Consider the following 19567-nt stretch of genomic DNA (forward strand, 5'->3'; position numbering starts at 1 on the left):
GTTGATCCTTTGTCCCCAATCACTGTGGACAATTCTGGAATCCTGTGCTCACTTCCTTATATTGGTCAAATCATTAGAGAGGCAACTACAGAAGTTATAGAGGATGTTGAAGACGTGACGCCAACTGAACCCCCTCAAGCTCCATTCAAAATATTTTTCAAAAAATCCTCCATCTCGGGCTCTAAGACTTGTCTGACCAATAAGGAACCAACCAAAAAAACGAAAATTATGCAGTCTGCTCTATCTAAAAAAGCTAAGAACATTAAAAATACAGAAATACCTACCTCAGCAAGCTCTAAATCATTTTTTAATATGCTTACTTTACCAAAAGAATCGGCCCAGAAAACTTCATGTGTTATTACCAAAAAATATGCGCATCTGAATCAGCTGCGTAAACTCAAGCTCGATTGTGCTGATAAAAATCTTGTTGCAGCTGAACCCTATGCGCCATTAGATCATCTAGTGCAGGCTGTTTAAAATTACGAACTCGCTGAAAAGCAGCAAGCTCATTCTGAAATCCAACCATTACAATCTGAACAGCCAGTTGGGTCTAAATCCGAGTCTTCCTCTAATACAATAAATATAGAATGTGTGAAACCTCAGGGCGCTATCAGGGAAATCAGTAATAGTTGCACCTTGAATCAACCTCCTACACCTTCACTGTCTTCTTCTGCTGGCTGTGAGCAACAGATGCTAGCAAGAAGACGATTAGAAATTAGAAACGAAGTTGATGCCTATATGAGTGCTTTCACAACTTTATCGACTCTCAAAGCTCCCATACTTGAATATGCAGTATCAACAACTTCTACTCCTCAGGTATCTGAACGTATTGTTACGTTTAAATGTGCTGATGATAAAACGACATCATCAGCGGATTCACCGCTTCCAAGTCAGGAAGCAGAAATTGCTTTGCTAATAAATTCCTTACGATCTAAAACAAAACAACCTGGTCCTACTAACTCAATTTTAGTCCCTAATAAACCTCTGATAAAATCCATACTGAAAACAAAAACAGATAAAGAATCCAATATTGCTCTAGTGTTGGGCTGTCGACCTGCTCCATTTCCTCAGTATGTACTTAATAGACACAGCATCCTACAGGTGTTTTCTGATATTCCTATGCTACAAGATATTGGATCGGCTGACATTGCTCAGGTGGAGTTTTTCAATGATAATGTAGTGAGTACAGCTTGTATCTGGCTGATGTCCCGTGTTATTAGGAATCTGATATGGGACGCCAAAACCCAATTACTAGATCTTGGATTCATATTACTATTAGGTCCTTTGACTCCAACCAATGGCCCTCTTTGTGTAGAATCCTGGATAAAGTCGGCGTCTAATGAACTTAACAAGGCACAAAGATTTATTGAGAATAACACCGCTGTAGTCACCTCGAACCAATGCTGTTGTAATTGTGATTCCAGAAGCTAACTTCCATGCAAGGTCAATAAAGCTCGGACCATAACTCTAGTGTCTTGGAATACTCGCGGCTATCGTCATTTAATTAACAATACACAAGACCCTCTCTCAAAGTACGATTTGATCCTTTTGCAAGAAACCTGGCTTTTATCTGCCCCTTTATGGGATAACCATGGTTTACACTTTCTACCAGCAATTAAAGGTGTGATGGGTCGGCCTATGTCTGGCCTTTTGACTGCCGCTAAACTATCCTCACAAATAAGAATTATTTTCTCATTTGCTCCAAATTCCTTTTCACAACTGACAATTATATCGTTAGCAAAGACCTTGTATGCGATTGTTAACTTGTACTGGAACCCCAAAGGCATTGAGATGCAAAATGTTTTACTTGATATATCCACTATGTTAGACTTCATCATATTAGCACCTAATATCAAGCATACTATTGTTGCTGGAGATCTAAATTTACACTGTTTACAGGGCAATATATTGCAAGAAAACATCAGGCAAAGGTTGTGGGAGAACTTAATGCTCTCCAGAGGGTTTTGTATGCTGAATGGAAGCAAATTTGATACTGGTGGAATGGCCTATACATGGCAGCAGGGGTGGAAAAAAGCCTCAATTGATTATATCTATGTTGACGATAGGCTGTTCTCTAAAATCAAATCCTTCAAAATTGAGCATAACTTGGATAGTGACCATTGCATTTTCTCTATTGAATGGGCAGTTGATGTTTCTCTTTTAAAGATTCCTTCTATAACTGACCGGTGGCATATGACGGTATCCAATTCTTTAAACCGCCTAAATTGGAATGAAACCAGCCTTGGGAAATTTGATGATTCTTTGCGCACAGCCTTTTGTCACTCACGAAACAGCTCCCAAGTCAATTCTGTTCCTTACTATGACCTTATGCAACACTTCTCCAACACTAAAATGTGCAAGCCCAGGGTGTCTAAGCACATACATATGTTCGATCTGGAAACCAGAAACAAAAAAACTGAATATCGACTTCGAAAAAGGGAGGCACTAAAATTGCCTTTGTGTAGGAGGTTTGAAGCACTCAATAAAGTTAAGATCACATATAGAAACTGGCGGCGACAGCATCGTAGTAAACTGTTTCAGCGTGATGGTGAGCAAATGCTAATGCTGACTCGTAACAGCAATGTGACGCAAATTTGGAAAGTAATAACTAATACCTTATCTCCGATCCAAATATTGTCACAAACTCAGGGTGTGCCGGAAGCAATCTGGCTTAGCTATTTTTCCAAAATGTATGCGCTTCCGCCTAACTCCGTGAAATTAGACAACACATTGCCTCAACAATCGTTTCATATTAACATTTCCAAAGCCGACATATTCTATTTCATCAACAAAATTAGCCTATCTAGAGCTCCTGGACCTGATGGCCTGTCGAACAAAACTTTCAAGCAACATCCAGTCTTGTGGACATCGATCTTATATCAGATATTTGTTAACATTAATGTCACCCAGGAAATCCCTCTGTCATGGAAACATTCTCTTATTGTACCGATCCATAAAAAAGGTGACCGCTCTCTACCTGAGAATTATAGACCGATTGCATTATTAGATGCGCCTGGTAAATTATACAGCCGCATTATTTTGCAAGAATTAACCAGATGGTCAGCGGTCTCCTTTAAAAGAGATCCTTTTCAAACTGGGTTTGTGACGGGCCTAGGGACCTCTGTAAACTTGATAATGCTGAACATGATTAAATCTAAATATGCCCACTTAAATCAACCATTATATATGACTTTTGTGGACTTTCGGTCAGCTTTTGACTCGGTAGACAGAGCACTATTATTCCAAAAGTTGCAAAACTATGGCTGCCCGTCATCAGTGTTAACAATAATTAAGATGTTACATTCAAATACATCCATGCAAGTTAGGTTGTCCATTGAAGGTATTCTTTCGGCAAATATTGACACTTTAAGGGGCCTTAAGCAAGGGTGCATCTTAGCATCTACTTTATTTAATCTTTTCTTGCTAGACATCGGTAGTGCCTTTGAAGAAGCAGTCTCAGACACTCCTAAACTAGGCACGCAGAAAATCATATGGCTGCTTTATGCCGACGACCTGGTTTTAATATCGCAAACACCGCGAGGTCTTCAGAACTTGTTAATTAAACTGGAGACGTATGTTGACAAGAATAATCTCACAATTAATGTCAGCAAAACACAAATAGTGATCTGCCAAAAGAGAAAAGACAAAAAGATGGGCAATTATCAATGGGTTTTGAAGAACTCGCCCTTAAAACTTGTCCACAGTTATAAATATCTGGGCCTACCCTTTTCCGGTACTGTGAAAAATCAAATTTATTTTGACACATTAAGAGCAAAAATCTTGATGTTAACATCACAGGCAAGAATAATTTTGTACAGATTTGGCAAATTCACTACAACTCATATAGTTACATTTTATAATCAGAAAGTTGTCCCGATTGTTTCCTATGGAGCTGAAACATTCCAGCCACGGCGAAGGGACGTTTGGGATTTACTGGAGGGTAAATTCTGGAAGGCAATCTTTTCCTTACCTAAGTGCACTCCGATGTGCCTTCTAAAGTACGAGTTGGGACTAATTTCATTGTCTGCAGTAGTGGTGTGGAAAATGTGTAATTTTTATCGGAAATGTCTACTTGGTTTTGAAAAGCCAAATATTTTGAGAACGTTAGCAATTTATATGCGCTCATCGCATGATGCCTTCCCCAAGGAGTGGGTAAAGGGCATTTTGGGATGGTTGGTGGAAGCTGACGTTTCAATTGAGCTGTTGTTAAGTAATCCTGATAGAGCAAAGAAAAAAATGTATTGGCATGATTGGATTACAACTTATCAATTATGCTCTAACTATGCGGACTATGACTTGAATCTTTTTCCACCAAAAAAGTATAAGCAAATGGCTTGTTACCTCTTGAAGTGTCCATCAAATTTCGTCCGCGTTGAAATGTTAAGAACACGTCTAAATTTGCACTTAACAAATCAAATCCTTGCCAGACGAGGTATAATCTCTAAAGAACACAGATTTTGTCGATTTTGCCAAAATAAAAAACAAATAGAAACCCTGATACATTTAGTAGTAAATTGTCCTGCTTTAAATGGATTGCGTGAACGCTATTTTAGTAATTTATTGCAATTGACTTGTGATCGTTTTGAATCTGAAATCTGGACCATTTTAATCACGAGTAATCGAACTGCAATCCACATTGCACTTACACAGTTTATAAAAACAATTCTGCCATACAACCATGTAGCATGAGTGGCCTGTTGTTAAATGTGGATTTTTATTTTTTATTTTGGTTGATTTCTTGTTCTTAAATTCTTTTATGACTATGATGATTCTATGCAATTTATGTTTGTTAACTGGTCACGCAATCAGTGGCTGAAGGCTGTGACATTAAGAGGATTGATAAATTTGAAGAATTTTCTTTTTTTTCTTTCTTATTTATTTATTATTATGATTATTTTTTCTTTCTTTTCTTTTTCGATGTAAATATTTGTAAACCAGTAAATGTATTTGCTATACATTGTATTTGTTATATGTTAAGAAATGTTTTGTAATCTAAAAGTTATTCTCTTTGAAAGGTTGATTTAATCAGCCAATCAAATAAAAAATAAAAAAAAATAAAAAAAAAGACCCCACACTATTCCTGGGCTCATTGTGTGGTTCTTGCTTTATGTGAAAGTTCACACATTTGTGGACTTTTTCTGTGAGTCCATGAATCTCGAAGTGTCTGCAAACCCCACAGATGTGGCTGTGTTTCTCAGGGAATGCACAGAATTGCACTTGCAGTAATCTGAGCGTGTGGGGGTCTGATTAGGCGCCTGCCCATTTTGTTTAGTACCAGGAATGAGTGGTTCCGTAGTATTGTTTTACGGGAAGGGGCCCACTAAAGATTGGCACTCATTGGGCAGGGGATGTGGTGGTATCCTAGTCACTGACCCTAGCATGTGATGCAAATCCAAAACAATTGCCTCAGGATACTCCATATTCCACCCCGACCTAGCATTCAGTCAATTGGGGTGGAACCTGGCCCCCCGAGTCTCTTTCTCAGCAGTCTGCAGAGCATGGCAGGGGTCTTTATCAAAGCTGGTACTTGTGTGAAGGCAACAAAAGGGGAGTGGCAAGTGTTGTTGGTATGATGGACAAAATAAATCAGAGAGCAGCAAGGAAATGGGGGTCTGAAGGATATGAGAATTCTAAGCTGAGTGTATGGCAAGAGGAGGAGTTCAAGATTAAGGTTAAGGGGTTGTGCAAAGGGAAACAAGACCCTATAGGGTCTGGAATGTCCATTACAAGAGTTCTGTTAGATGCAATAATTTACAAGAATTCATGTGAGGATCCTTATGAAATTAAATCTATTTTCAGTAAAACATATCAGACATGTATTTTGTATTTCCTGCATTTTTCCAGGCCTGGAAGTTGTTTGAAGACAATTGCATCATCTGTATTAACATATATGACTTGGAATATTTGTTTTGTGGATACATGGATTCACTATTAAATAAGATCGGATGCCGCTGATGGTAGTGGGCACCTGTATTACATGGTGTCATACCAGTTTTGATATTCTTTGGTGGTGATCCAGCAGAAGCTATGATGGCAAACGGAATTATGTGAATGTGTAAATGTGTATTCGTTGGAATTATGTACCAAGACGGTAGCCCATTGCGACCAATAGAAGTCTGCTCTAATTGATATCCTTATTCAATAGGGGTTTGTTTTGTGCTGACTATGGACCCAAACAATTCTATCCTGAATGGCACTGTGTTTACCCAGAATCCTGAAGAAACGACATACTTAATAGAGTGAAGACAAGCGTCCAACCTTTGGATTCCAAACCACACACATCAATCTGAATTATGAGTTTCGATAAGTGGTTTAATACCTCTGATGTAAAACTGACCCCCTTTCCTAAATCTTTTTATATTTTTATATATGGGGGTGCTTCCTTGGGGCCTGGGCCTCCAAAAGACAACAAAATAAAATCATGTACTCACATTTAATAAGGAAAGTAATGCCTATTGAATGCACAATGCACATTTGATCAAGTGTGGATGTGGAAAGGGTTTGGTATTGAGTTTACCTGCTCAGGCAATATTATTTTTGTTTTAACACAATGTAGAAAGAGGTGTACAATACGTTTTTCTGTGTCTTGTGTTAGAATCCCAGCTTCATCGCAAGACCGAAATTGTGTGAACCCTTGGCACATCATCTTCTTCATTTTGAATGGTGGGTTGCGGCCTCTTTATTGAAGTCTGGAGCCAGTGCGCCATGGGCCACTTAACTATACTTTTTCCTCCAGGCGGCCTAAAGTTGCCAGTCCTCCCGTGGCTGTCAGCTAATCGGAGAATACAGGATGAGGCCCTACCTCGTTATTGGCCTTAAATCTGTGCCCTCTGAAGGGCTCAACTTTTCATCTGGTGCCTTTCATCCCCATCAGTCCCCCTCACTGGTCCGACGAGTTCCTTCCTGTTCCACCTCCCCACTCCCCCATCCTGTTACCCACCTCGTGCAGCCCTTCCACAAGGGGGGGGCAGAGGGACTGAATTGCCCCAGACATCACTCTGGCAGGGGACCTCACAGCGGCCCCATTGCAATGGCCCTGCCAGCAGATTGCAAATGCTAAGACCTACATCTGCATGTTTCTGACACTTTAGCTCAGATATATTAAGAGGTAGGTCTAAACTTTCTTGTGGCATCAGCATGGGCATACTTTTAGGAGGGGGATAAGGGTGCTTGACCGCCCCAACTTTTGTGACACACCATTTTGTCTCACTCATTTGGCAGGGGCCCCTTTCATTTAGATGTCATGTCCCCACCAACATTTTATGCAATGTTACTTCTTCAGGCATCGGGTTAGCGTCCACTCCCTCTGCCATTAATACCTCTAATCAGCCACCACCAGCTACATGTTAGGGTGCAGGCTAGCTATAAAATGAGCTTGACTCTGGTTTCTCATTTGGTTGAATGGCAAAACAGTGGTGTGTCCAGGAGTTATCTTTATGGTGAGGGCATTTTCAGTTGCTGATAGCATTAACAAAGTCTCTGCTATAGTGTGAACTAGTCTGTTCACTGCCAATGACTACTGTGGGGTACATTTAAGGCCCACAACAAAAATCCCTTTACCTCAAAACTGCATGGAAATATTGCGGGAAAATGTCTGCGCTTTCCTTTCCATGATGCATATGTGTGGCGAGCACTGAATACAAGAAATGCAATGCCAACAAAATAAGTGCTTTGCATTATTTTACCTCCATATAAACCATCTGAAAATAACCTACATGCAGAACAGCACTACATTTGCTGTTCTGTTTTCTGAATACTTAAGCTGCACACATGACATCCAAGATGGATTTGCAATTTGCTCTTGATTTCATTTTAAAACATCACAAAGTTGTGCGCTTCATGAAAACCCACCCAGGCATGCTTTACTTCTTCTGAGTACCAAGAAGGGAGGCAATACATTTCCAGACAGCTGATGTACTGGGAAATCACTTTAATGGCAAAGAATGATTGGCAGTATATCTCCCTGTGTCCAGAAACTGACCATATCTGTAAAAGCACTCCAGAAGGATAATTAATAAGAAACTGGTGCTACAGAAACTGCATTGGGAAACTCAAATGGAACTGAAATAAACACACGTGTGAATTTACACTTCTGAAAATCAGGAAAAATGTCATTTAAAGTTAAATGTCAAATCTTTCACTGTTGATCGCACAAGAAATATTATACTTAGGGGTGGAGGGGCTGCAAACCTAAGTAGATTATGCTTTTCCCACCACAAAGACTTCAATCAGCCTGGCTGAGGCCTACGGAATTTCAGTCAAACCAGTTTGGCAGGAAAGCTTGCCTCCCATTTTTTTCACACCTACCAGTGAATTGAGGCTGCAAGGACATGTGCTCTGCTCTTCTTGGACTGAGGGTGTGATAATTACTGATTTCACCAGGCTGGCCGGCATAACTGCCATCAAATACAGAGGTAGGGAGTGAAGCCCTGTGTTTAACTTAAAGGTGTGATTTCCTTCAAGCACCCTCTCCCAGAAGGTCCTTTGTGCAAGCCAAGCCTGGCAGAAGACAGCTGGCTGTGGGAGGTTGAGAACGACCTACATCTGTGAATAATTCACCCCATGGACTTTAAAGACATGTTGTACATTATGACACTTGTTTCAGCACCCTAAATAAGCAACAATTCGATATTATGCCAGTATCTGATGTCATTTTTAAGCAAGCAAAATGAGACCCAGGCCATCTTGCTGGCACCTGGGGAACTGGAATGGCAGGAAAAATGCATTTCTGGGTGAAGCATAAATGGCACAGACATTACACTTGGGGAAAATATGCCAAATAATAGTATGCATCTGTTTAGCCATTTGCAGCATTTTAGATATTATGTTTCTCCTGAAAATGACAAAATTGTGCCGAAGGGCGATGTAACATCACACAGAATTGGCTTTCGGACAGGTCGATTACTTGTGAAATATGGGATCTGCATATCTGCTTTTTATGATGCTAACTAGTGTAAATATTAAGTTTTGTTCCATAACTTATTTTTGGTAAAAGGTAGCTGTGGTGAGACAAAGTAAGTCATAAAATGCACACACATGAATTGATGTCACTTCCCCTGTAACCAATCAGCCTGGAGGGAGGTGGGAGGACCGATTGGCTGGCCTATCCTAAGATAGGACTAATTCGTGGGTGCTTCCCCCCCAGATTGTAAAATTCTATGATGTCACCATGGCTATTTAAGGGGGAGACGGGGAGACACAAGGGATATTCAACATTCAACATTCAAGATTCCAAGACCCCAAAAGCAGATCCAGAGGCATCTGAGTTCATCCAAGCACGACCATCTAGATTCAGGCAGAGCTACCCATCTAGATCTAGGCATACCCAATAATCCAGTGAGAAAATAGAAGTGGCTGCTGATCCCCTTTAGGTGAATGCACTGACCTGACCTTTTGCCCAGCTGACCCATCCCGCTGTCCACAGTGACCAGCTCTTGCCCAGGTGTTCCCGCTCCGGAGAGCCCCGCTGACCCAGTAACCAGATCTCTTGACCCCTCTGCCCAGTGACCGGATCCTTGACCCCGCTGTCCAGAGAACCTGCTGGCTGTCCAAATTACCAAACTCAAGCTTGCCTTGTAAGTATCCTTCTACCCAGTGCCCAAAACTGCATATCCCGCTCTTTTACCCTTGCATCCTATTCAAATCCTATAATAATCCCATAAAAACCCTAGTCATTTCCCAAATTGCCAGTATTCTCTGTTTACTCTTTCCTTAGAAGAATCTGTGTTAGTCCATATCTGTTAGCATATTCCTTTTTATAATAATTTCAGTTATATGTGTAAGTCCCTAGTATCATTTGCAATAAATACATGAATACCCCTATAAAGAGATTTACAATGGGCTGGTTGCAATTTGAACCCAACCACTTTATGACAAGTGCCTTTCTTTAACAATTATAGTCCTTAAAATATAGTCTCAGTAGAACTAATCACTGTGCTTACAAAACCGATTTTGCCCGTGTATGTTGCTTTTCTTTAAAAATCAGACTTACATTTCCCATTAAAAAAAACATACTATCATCCTATAGAGAGTCATCCCTTCCCCTCAGTATCCTATCTGTTCTGCATCTTTGTTTCTCATCCCAAAAAACAATTTCCGATTTTGACTGCGAAGCCCATTTTCTTAGCTGTTTGCCTGTTTAAAGCCTGTGTAAAATAAGGAATTGAAATTCTGCCACGTGTGATTTCTGCTGCATTGTTTTCCTTCCCAAAATCAATTTCTCACCTATGTTCACGTTGCTTTAGTGCCCTGCTCAGTAGCCTGAAAACTTAATTGTCTCTGTAGTGCAGCCACACACATTTCTGTCATAGCTATCCTACCGCAATTGTAAACTGAGATACAAGTAACAAGTGAAATCCGAATATGCTATTTTGCTCATTTTGAAGGTTTTCATTTTCTTCTGTGGTCTCCTATATTGGGGTGGTGGGCTGTAGTTTAAATCTGATTTTTCCCTTCTACTTTCTGACTCCTTGACACTGCTTTCCATCCACACAGAATTTAGTCCGCAGATGTTTGGGAGAAGTGTTGCAGGGGGAGTGCATAACCTATGTGCCATCTGTGGTTGTGAAGAAAAGTGATATTGTTTCCATTTCTCTTAAAGGTGTATGTATATTGTGTTAGAAGTTGAATAAACTGTGGTATAAGGTTTTGCATTTGTATTGCCACACCATGGTGGCTCCTGCCCTAAATGTTGTTTTTCTCTGATTTTTCATTTGAATTCTAAAAATAAAATAATATTTCATTGTTACACACCGGCCTGGTTCATGATCCATTGCGACGCAGAGTATTTGTTTAGCTGGGTGTGAGATGGGTTGGGTGCCGTCTCAAGAAAGAATCCAGGGTTCAAATAAAAACAAAAATGCGTGTTTTATTATGCGCCACCTTCAGTGTCAGTGGAAAAAGTCCCTAGCTGGAGTGTGCCGTGTCATAAAATCTGTTACACTACTCAACCCGTCTACTTCAGCTTCAGTCATGGCAGTATAAAATAAGATTCACACATACCAAGAAAGAAAAAGAAAAACCTGAATATTAATTTTAAACAGTCATGAATGAGGTTGAATAAGTCTCAGATGTCACACTTAAAGGGAAACTATTTCAAAACTAAGGCCCTCATTACAGTTTTGTCGGTATCCTGCTGGAAATTCTTCACACTTCTGTAGGTTGATAAATTAAGTACTATTACATTTGGTAGTAATAAAACTTATTTGTGCAGCACTTAAAAGCAGGACAAGTCAGACATGAAGCGCTTTACATAAAACAGTTATATAATACCAACTATAATAAAATGTGGGCCATAGTGACTTCAAACCTTGGAGTATTATTGCTCAAAATGATAGGTGTCAGAAACATAAAACAATTAAGTTGACTCTAAATAGGAAGTGCTGGGTCTGGGGGTGCAGTCTGCCTGGCCTTTATGCTCTCCAGGTCTACCTTTGTGAATATAACACATTAGAGAGAGCCAAAACACACATAATATAAGGAAGGGGGTATTTGATGCAAATATAATTCTGTAGCTCACACTAGCAGCAATATGCACAGAGTGCATCTGACTAGAGTATACAAGATAGGTTCTAGCTTCATAACCATAGAAACTGGTCGAAGATGAGATATGTTGGGTTACAATTACAGGATCTCTGTGAGATGTTTAGTATCCTCAGTTCCAAAATGTACACAACAAATATTTTTGGTGTAAAGTGCAATGAACCAACAGCAAGATTTTAGCTTAGTCAACCTTCATTCAGAGGACCTCATTAACATATCTATGCCATCCACATATGAACCCAAACAGATGGTTTTCACATCTCCAATGCACAATGTCGCTGGCACACTGCAAATAATAGCAAAGAGGCCTCACCACATGTACCCTCCCCCCGTACCACCAGGCTTCACCAAACCCTTAAAAAAATCCCTAGCCTCATGCACTGTCTTTCCTTTTTCCCCCAACACACCCACCTCAGGACACTCTGTCCTCTGCAACCGCAGGCACTGTGCCTCACTGCATCCCTGTGCCGAATCAACTTCTGGGTTACCAGTGATCCAGGGGTGAATATCGGTTTCTAAATCATTAATCAGCCCCACACCTCTAATACACCAGAAGGGGTCTGAACGGATTGGAATAAAAAGCTAATTATAAACCTCCTTGTCCAATTTTGGTATCATGGGCAGAACGGAAGGCTTATCTTCGAAAGGTCACGGATCGTTGGTTAGTTGCAACACAGCGAAAATACAATTATTACCCAATGAAAAAAGGGACTGTACAGCCAAGGTTGTATCAAAAATATATACTTTATTTATATCACAACATACAGTCTAACAACATTATGAAATACAACCCACCCTGTAAAGGAATGCAGAGGACATTCAATTTCAAAGAAGGAACAGGGATGCACTCTGGATACTGACAGGAGGGTAATCAGTATGGTTAATAATCACAACAGTTTAAGGTTTCTTGGCTTCCGCAGAAAGGGAGCAATGGATCTTAATATGTCTCTAGGGGCCTTGTGGGAAGTACCAGGGGGACAGAACCACAATGGACCTTGTGCTGGAGGTGTTCATGGTGCTCAACAGGGTCAAGTCGGCCTCAGGGCACTTTGGAATCTTCTGTGACATTGCTTGAGATGGGTGTCAGCTGCGAGTATCAGGTGGAAAGACAGTTCGGCGAGCGAAGCTGGACGAACGGCTGCAGGCTGGTCTACAAGGCGGCTCGGGGTCAGGAATCAATCATATCAGTGCTGATCGGCGGTTCGGAATCACTGGTCAAGATGACTGGGTGTCTTTAAGCGACAGCGGCCTGAAAACATTCAGCGCTGCCGTCAGTTGCAGAACGAGGAACTCGACATATTCTTGTCGAGGCACTTCTCGCAGCTTCTTCAATGGGCTTGTGCCGTCATTTAAGGTGATGGCCCATAGCTGTGAAGTGTGTTGCAGACAGCTGCTGTGCCCTTGGTTGTAGGTTCAGAGACCTTCTGGCACGCTGGCTCCAGGAAGCTTGCTGCAGAGCCTTGCAGGGCATACTGTGTGCTTGCTGGGTACTAGTTCTGGAGTAACTAGTGGGTCCTCTGAGTTCTGTATTTGCCTCTGTTCCTTGGGATATGTTATGGGAAGGGATCTTGCTTCCCTCTTTGGATATCCTGGCCTTCCTTCACTGGTAGAAGATGTAAGGCAGACTGTACCTTCAGCCAGGGTCCAAGTTTGCGTTCTTCTTACTGACTTCTTGTAAAGTCAGCCGGTGATCTGCAAAAGAGGGTTTAAGGCCCTCCTTTAAAGACAAGTGTGCCATGGTGATTGATGTAAGCTAAGCCTACCTTAATGAACCAATCATGGGTTCTCTACCAACAATCTCTATTATGTGTGAGTCATAACCAGAGTGATTTGCAACAGGAAAGCTTATGGGGTGAAAATAGGAACAATATGTATCCCAGAACTAAAATGGTGGAACCCTTTTCTCAACAGAAAGAGGTCTGGGCTCACTCATTTGTGCTACTAAGTCCCACCCATCTTCCTGTTTGTTGTGTTCAAAGAGTCCCTCTGGTTAATGGTTCTCACTATGTGGTCCACGTTAAAGCAGCAGGTCTCCCTTTAAGCTGTGGCGAGACCAGAATCTCTGGCCCCTGCAAACCATATTCTCTTACCTTATGAATGGGGTCCCCCTAGCGGGGTGGTCTACTGTGAACAACAGACCCAGACATGGCAGTTCACTGCCATTGATAGTGAGAGGCGGGAGCTGGCTTCAGGTAGACAACAGTTGTATATGAAAAAATGTTGGGTTTGCTGCCTCCTTTGTTATCCTCTACAGCCAGGCCCTTTGTGGGCCTGTTTGAAATACCCACCGGTGGTATGATAATCGCTGCCACCATATTAAGGGCATAACAAAAGAGCAAGGCAGATCCACAAAGCCTTTGCCAGTTAATTAGGCTGGCCATGTCAAGGGGAAGATTGGTTCTCCCCCTTCCTGGAGATGATATTGTGCACTACTCAGCAGTCACTTTACAACTAAATATGTCAGCAGCGGACAGTGCCTCTAGGCGGTGTCCCATTCGAAGTACAGGTGTCTATGCTTTTGTCGTGGTGTGAGCATAGGAATATGTGTTAATCAGCCCCACACATTTTCCTGAGGTTGGTCTACCATCATTTAATTGAATTAAATATTCGCAAAGTCCTGGCGATCGAATGCCCACAATGCGGATGGTCAAATTCCTCACAATCCCCCTGGCCAACCACGTTTTACCACAGGTGACTACCAAATATGGATCCAGTCAAGGGATCATGCGGGTGGATGGCGTGCGCCCTGTTTATTGAGTGGCCGGATGCTTCCGCCCTGTAAGTTTAAGAAATAAAATAAATAAATATTAACAACAGGGTGCCCCGCTCTGGCTGGGAGTCGAACCATGGCCTTGTGCCTCAGAAATGAGACACTTAACCACAAGACCACAGCAATTGGCAAAACGTCCCATATTGTGATCTCAATATACAGGAAATGTTCTGTTAGAGGTTCTCAGATTTTAAAAGTGCTGACATTTTATACTTAAGCAGCAAAGTAGTGTAAAAATCTGCTCGCTTGGCAAATGCTTTTTTGTCATGTTTGCCTTTTTTGGTCATAAAAGACAGGCCTGAATAAAATGTGCATATTTCAGTTTGATGCCCTGAACGTCACTTTCCAATACGCGTAAGAGACCCCCGCTTTTTTATTTATGTTTCGAGCCCTGTTGCCAAGGAAAGAGAAAAGAGACTACGAGTAGCTGTTTACTTTTCAGTGGTAGCAATCGTCTTCTTCAGTTTTTTCTTTAAATTGGGAACTGTTACTGTGCCATTTATCAATTTAAAAAAACAAGACTCTTAGCACCACGGACAACACACCGGGTTGCTAATAGCTATAGGCCCCTTGCAGTGAGGATTTGCTGAGTGGAAAAGGCCCTTAAACTTCTTTATATGCCCTTGTATCACTTGTTCCAGCTGTTGCTGCCATAGTAATGCCCTCTGCTCACTCAAAGATGAGTATGTCCATCCACTCTGTACTCCAGTCTGTGCTCTACCTGCCTGTCTACTGAAAGGTGAGCTGGTTGTTCTTGAAAAAGCCTTCTTTGGTATAAGATTGAAGCTTGTGTATGGTTGGACACCCAGACGTTTAAGGAGGGCAATCCTTAGACATCCCCGAACTCCCTGGACCTTATAAACCGACTCCCAATTTTAACAGGATTGCAAGAGGCTAGTGTTGGCATATGGCTGGGGGGACAGTTAAGTGTGCCACTGACATATTCACAGGGTATCCTGCTGGAGAATGATTACTGTCTGTAACCCTATTTGCCACCGGGAGGACACATTTTCTTCCCCCTTCAAAGGGCAGTAAGTGTAATGTAATGTGGCTTGTCCAGTTTTTATGCGTGTTGGGGAAACCATACAATGTAACATAAGGAGCAGGAAGAACCGAATGAACACAAAAAGTAACTTCAAACAAGGGTGTGGGAGCCCCTCTACTGAGAACGGGCATGGGTCGAATACCAAAAGGAGCATGTGTTCTTTAAGGCTGAAATGTGGGATAAAGTATCCCCTACCGTACTCAAAAGTTTGTTGCAAACCACTGAGGAGATTGATGACCAAAGACTGAGGTCCTTTTATGCCAGTAAGATAGCTCAGTGGGTTTAGCGCTTGCTGCTGCAATCTGAGGGTGATCTGCAGTTCACAGGTTCAAATTCCGGCAAGGCCAACTCAGCCTTTCATCCTTCTGAGGTCGATAAATAAGTACCAATTTCGGTTGTGTGATATTGTATGTAAATATGTGCTTGGTAAAGCACTTTGGATTAAGGCGCTACATAAATAACACATCATTATCATTTATAAGGTCATGGAACTCTGAGGTGACTTGCAAATATCGTTTTTACATAAAGTAGGGGTATTTTATTCTTTATAATACATGGGCACACACTGTCATCTCCTTTACTACCTGGCCTCTTGCTTAATCTAATGTAAGAGATATTTCATTTCCTGTTCCATATAATTAATGTAGAATACCTTTGGATTTAAAAAGGCTAACCTGCAGCTTGTAATGTGTTGCAAAAAAAATAGCCTGAGCAGTTTCATAAAATTAACCAAAAACAGTTTTGATCGTGTTCTTTAAAATCAGTTAAACTCCAGAAGTGCACAAATCTACCATATAAACACGTCCATGTGTTACTGTCGGCAAAGTATCACAGAAAACTATATTACTAGTAAGCAATTTTAAAAGCTTGTCAGGGATTTAATTAAGTGTTGCAGTGGCAGCTGGTGATCTGCTATGTGCTGGCTCAAGCAGTAGGCATTGTGATGTCACAACTGAAGCAAGTGTAATAACTGATTAAAGAGTGGCTGCGGTGTCATTTCCTTATTACAGGTCAGTTATGATGTCACAACTAGCCTCTGTTCAACAAAAAAAAGGATTTTCAAGCTGTGGTGTGTCCCTGTAAAGTTGTACTCCCGGTGATAATTTACACAGTCTACACAAAACCACACCGGCTAGAATGAAATCTGCGCGTATGCAAATTTTAACTCTGAAACCCTCCCCTTTCGCTTCAAAACATTTAGAGGATGAAGGTGTGGAATGGTCTGCCCGCTCCAAACAACCATTGACAAAAAAAGTGAAAACGGACGATCGGCCGAAATGAATGACTTCGGAAGCAGCAACAATTCGCGTTTTTCGGTGCCCAAAAAAAAAACGTCAAACTCAATCCAAGCACTTTGAAAATGTAACCGAGAGTTTAAAACGGTGTATGCAGAGGCCACACTACAAACCAGTAAATGGGTCTATAATTGTTTCATGTTATTGGGGCAAGCGTGTATTTGGCGTACTAAAAATAATAATTTGACGGAGTTTTTTTTTCACTACCAATAATTGTTTTTCTACAGCCACTGCTGGGACTCCAGCGCCTGAAAAGCTTGGAAGTGTGATGTGTGTCGCAGGGTAACCAAGTAATTTTAGGAGCCATGGGCGGGCTTTGGATAATTGTTCGGAGTTGTTCCTTTTCTCTACTGGTTAAACCCGTGCTTAAGCGGAACTTTTGAGTGCGTGCGGGTTTGATTCTGCCCTAAAACCTCTTGATGTGAAACAGCAGCGGGTAGCGACGAGGTGTGCCTGCGTGTAGACGTATATTTATTTCACTACCTGTGAAAAGGGTGGTACTTCCCGCCCCGACTCCACAGACACACACACACGTGTTTCACTCGCCCCGATGTTGGTGTTAGCGGGGCCCCAACCGCATAGATATCATGCCTGGGAAGCATGACTGCGACACCCACTGATACCCCCGAAACAGGTCAAACTACGTCTCTGATTGTTGTGCGTCTTATTGAGTCCTGGCCTCTAGTGGAAATGGAAGATTAAAGTGTGCTGTTCGTACCTTGTCATTATTCGGTGATAGATAGTGCTGGCAAATTCTGTTTCTGTAAAGAGTAGATGCCTCGTGGAATGTGGACGTGCTCACGTTCCTGCCCGGGCTGTGCCTTTGAACACACACCCACGGGACCCACCGATAAATGGCCCGCAAGGTGGTTTCGAGATTACAATACGTGCTGTGGTTCCATTGCATAGTTGGGGGGAATGGTGGGGGTGTCTCTGTACGTTTGTCTGGAGGCATGACAGTTACTCGTGAAGTTCGCGGACAAAATCACCTGACAAATGATGTTTTCCTTTCAGCATCTTGATATCTCCCAAAATCTGACCGACTCGAGACAGGCCACCGCTACAAACCACACACCCGGGCCACAGTGATGTGCAGACCTCGTCCCTGCAATGCAGGGGCACAATCAGTGCAGATGGCTGTGGCAGGAGAGCGTCGGCGTCTGCTCAGAAATTGGGACAGTGTATTCCGGAAGCAGTTGCTGCATCTCCGGCATCACTCCCGGGAGCAGGGGACGCAGCTCTGCCTCATTAGCTGCCCTGGGCCCTGACGCACGCGCGCTGTATATTATGATCCGGGCTCGCTCCAGAGGAAATGTCATTCTTTCGTTCTGTGAGGTCCCGCCCAACATTCCGGCGGAATGTCTTCTGCGAGTTCCAATGCGATGTCTTGGAATCTACTGAATAACGAAGGCGTCAGAAAAACGACGAAGATTGCTATAAAACATGACGAACTTCCCCGTCAACGACGTACTGCTTTCAAGAGTATTTCAACAACAAAACAAAAAAAAAACAAAAAAACGACAGAAAGTATAATTGTTTCAAGTTTTCGAACAATGATGTCTCCGAACGAATATTCTGTGAAGTGCGTCCGCGAACATTCATGAATTAATGATTGCCCCTTATTTCTGTGCGTGCGGGGGGGGGGCAGGGGGGCTGATTTTGAAAACTGAGTGGAATAATTAGCCTTTCCCACCTCTGAAATGCACTTAACATTTTCGGTTTCTCTTATGGGGATTTTAGGGGGCGGGGGGCGCAAACCCGGTCCACGCTTTCTAGCCAGCTTTGATATGAATGCACGCGTGCTGCGACCCCTGTAAAAAACGATGCACACAGACCCCTAATTTCACAATGGTCATCACAGAATGGAGCCATCGGGAGACGGGTCCAAAATAAGGTGGTAGGTCCATATTCGAGGAGTAGCGGTATTTGCGCGTTCGCCGCATGCTTGCAGAAGCAAAGGGAGCAGTCGCGAGATAAAGGCTTTGCGGGCCATTGACCGATCCGTAAACATGTTCGCTTGACTACATTATGCGAATACAAGCCTATGCAATATGGGTTCATGTAAGTGCCGTGAGGGCGTGTGTATTGTGCATTGAATCAAGCGTCAAAAAAGCCTTATACCAACTATAAAAGAAACGTTTAAGTTTCCACACCTTAATTATATATATATATATATATATATATAAAGATGTAGAAACTCACGTATTTATACTATTCCTTTAATTAACAACGATAATTCCAAGAGCTGTACGTTGGAAAAATGGCCATATGCGCCATTGCATTATCTATATGAACATGGTGAAACAATATCACGAAAAAAAAGTACGTCGTAGTTTTCCACGTTTTCTTAGAAAGTTTGAGTTGATAGTTTCTCTTCTTAGATCCCTTAATCTCTCCATCAAATTCCGCCGCTCCCATTTGGGAGCTGCTGAAACTATTTACATGTGAAATGTGAATTGATCACGCGCATTTTTTTAATAAATGGCCTCCCTTTAGGGTCTCCACATGTTGCGCCGTGATTGCGGACGAATGCAGTAATGGCGCCCTTTGATCGCTGCTCGAGAGGACCCTTGTGTTTGCCGTGGGGGCGGGAGCCATCATCTTTCCACTGATGAATCGTTTTCTGTTTTGTGTTTTTTGACAGTTTAGACTTCCAGGGTTTCCTTTAATGGGCCTGGATCTGGGGGCGGGCCCGGCCGTTCCACTAAATAGTCCCCCGAGTACAGATGCGTCGTCGGCCGCGCTCCTGGAAGATTGATCTGCAGTCCCGCGCTCCATTTCCTGACTGAAAGCCCGGAAGAGACAGCGCGCGACTTCCAGACCGAGGCCGGTGCGGCTCCTCTGCCCGTGACGCATGGCAGAGACACCGACCGCAGCTTCCTAGAACATATCTGGATGGAGAGATAGAGATAGGCA

General features: G+C 42.3%; 1 long non-coding RNA gene across 1 annotated transcript in view; it reads right to left on the bottom strand.

Moving 5' to 3' along the window:
* Nucleotides 1-17846, bottom strand: part of LOC138579737 (uncharacterized) — a 60455-nt gene extending 42609 nt beyond the window's left edge. The window contains exon 1 of the long non-coding RNA XR_011304128.1: nucleotides 17641-17846. This is a non-coding gene — a long non-coding RNA (uncharacterized lncRNA). The remainder of the gene's footprint in view (nucleotides 1-17640) is intronic.
* Between the last annotated feature and the right edge of the window lie 1721 nt (nucleotides 17847-19567).

This window comes from Ambystoma mexicanum, chromosome 3p (genome assembly GCF_040938575.1).
Source record: "Ambystoma mexicanum isolate Mex_15411 chromosome 3p, UKY_AmexF1_1, whole genome shotgun sequence".
In the NCBI taxonomy this organism is placed as follows: domain Eukaryota; kingdom Metazoa; phylum Chordata; class Amphibia; order Caudata; family Ambystomatidae; genus Ambystoma; species Ambystoma mexicanum.